General features: G+C 27.5%; 1 pseudogene; it reads right to left on the reverse strand.

The window, feature by feature from the left end:
- Positions 1-1,773: 1,773 nt before the first annotated feature.
- Positions 1,774-2,583, reverse strand: LOC132934421 (uncharacterized; annotated as a pseudogene).

The raw sequence follows: 2,583 nt of genomic DNA on the forward strand, positions 1-2,583 counted from the left end.
TTTGTGGTAAACTAGATTATTCATTAATGGTAGTTAAATTGCCTAAATTATGCTTTCCGAGTTAGTTATCCACGTGCAAAGCTGTAGCTAGGGCTTGGCGAGACTGGCCCAGGCCAGGGGCGCAACGAAAAAGGGGCGCAAAATCCAGAATAAAATATACCGTATATATATATGGTATTATTTGTATTCTCATTAATTTACATTTTACTAGAATATGCATAAAATAGTTTTACTACTATAAAGTATAAATACACTATAGTGACCAATGACCATATACTATTGTATAGTGTTATTATTGTGTGTTATACAAATATTACAATTATTATTTACAAATGTTTATAATATTATGTCGTTATAATATTACGTAATATTACGCCGGGTCCCCGAGTGATATTTTAAGAACCATTAATAGCCGGTAATATTGTGTTTTTATTTGTGTTGATAATTATTTATACTGCTGCTTATACCACCATCTCAGCACGCACGTCGATTATCAACATAGAAGTTTTGAAAATCGATTATTATTATTAAATATTAGCTTCATGTTAAAGTTAAAATTAGGATTCTAAATTTATTATATTTTAAAGACTCCCGTCAATCGTCATATTTATAGGGTTACTCCTATTTCAATATTTAGTCATTTTATATTAGTCCGTGGAAGAAAGAACTTGAGTAACTTCTACAAAAGTTCTACGGTGAGTTCATAATTATTATTAATTATAATTATACAAAATTAAATTAATTTACTTAATTGTAGTTCATAATATATTAATATAAGTATTAATTTGTAACCTAGGTTTATACAAAATAATTATTTATAAGAATGTAATTACAAAATATCTTGTAATTAGTATACAAGAAGTCGCTATTAAAATTGGTTTGTTTTTATCGATCACATTTGAATTTAAATAATAAATAATGATATAGTTTGTTCACCGTTCATGTATTAAAAAAAAAAAATACATTTATTCAATTAATTAATTTAAAATCCTCTAAATCTTATTTGGAGTTCAGAAAAAGAAATAATAAATAATATTAGTCTAATTGTCTCAAAAATTATTTTCACAGTTCACACCAAATATATCTTTTATTTTATTTATTTTAATCCTACGGACTATTTTTCATAACCTAAGGTTAGATATTTATCACTAGAGTAATTTGGACAACTTGCTTGATAGTGGTATTGATAAAAAAATATCTATAAATTATAATTTGGTTCACGATTAAAGATAGTATCTATAGCCGTGATTCGGTTTAATGATTAAACATAAATTGAATGAGTCTGAGAAATTTTATTTTCTACAAAATATTTTAGCATATTGAAAAAATAAATTTATTCATTAAATTACATTTTAAACGATTTTATTTTTATTTTTCTTAATTATATCTAGGCGTTACCCATCCTTTTGTTATCTGTTTTACATACGAGGGACATAGCAAATATTCGTTCACTAGTTACAATAGTGTGCTGTCAGTTTTAATGGTTACAACTTATTTGCGCACATTTACCTTTTTTACAACTCATTTGCGCACAAAAACATAACTCATTTGCGCACAATTTACGAAGAATAGAAACCTTTTTTCCAAGAATTTTATCGACGTATAGGGTGTACATAATCTCCGTACCACCATATTTTCGATTTGGTCAATACTGATAGTGGACAATTATTATACTCAAACAACATTTTCCTTCACCCTTTAAAAGGCTTAGGACTTTCTGTCTCATCATATTCTGATGTTATAGACTGGCGGGTTTAAAAATGTTGTTTTAGCTATTACACATTATTCAAAATTTTGTCAAATTACAATAAATTAGGTACAATCATTATTCATTTTTACGAAAGTCATTAAAATTTACAATCTACATAAATTACAGTTAATACATAATATTTAATATTTATTGGTACGCGTTTGCATCAAATAGGTTATAAGATCAATTTTTTTAGATTTGTAATCTGAATATATTTTTTTCAAAAAATTTTGTTTTTTTAATATTTCTGTCCTACGTGTGTTTTCCTTATTTTTTTTTAATGAGTTCATTTTTAAATCGGTGTCGACTTGAATTTCCATGAGTATTTGTATGATTTGGTGAATGTGAGGGTGGGGGGTATAAAACTGGCTATTAAAGTGCATATGAAAGTTTTCAGCTCCGTTTGTTGTTCTAGGGCTATCGTCTGGTGCACTTGCCCATAATTCTGGCCCAAAATCAGCATCAAAATCAATATAATTTTTTTAAATATAGTCCGGAAAATCCATACTTATATTACTAGGAGCTATTGAGATTAGCTCCGTAAATGCGTCCGGAACTTCATCAGAGTTTAGATAAGGTAAACCAAAAAAATATTTAAGCCACCTTCCGATTTCCGAATCATTTTTTGAGTATTCTTTTAGTAATATTTTATTTTTTTTCAAACGCCTGAACCAACTTTGTCCTAAATGGAATGTACAACATATTATTTTACACTGTGGATAACTCTGAAGAACTGCAATATGTGCAGCTTTTTCGAAATCTGCATGAAATATTTTTACATTTAAGTTTTTTCCTATTAATTGCATTGACAAGTTCAATATGGTTTTCCACAT

Source organism: Metopolophium dirhodum, chromosome 1, assembly GCF_019925205.1.
Source record: "Metopolophium dirhodum isolate CAU chromosome 1, ASM1992520v1, whole genome shotgun sequence".
Taxonomy (NCBI): Eukaryota; Metazoa; Arthropoda; class Insecta; order Hemiptera; family Aphididae; genus Metopolophium; species Metopolophium dirhodum.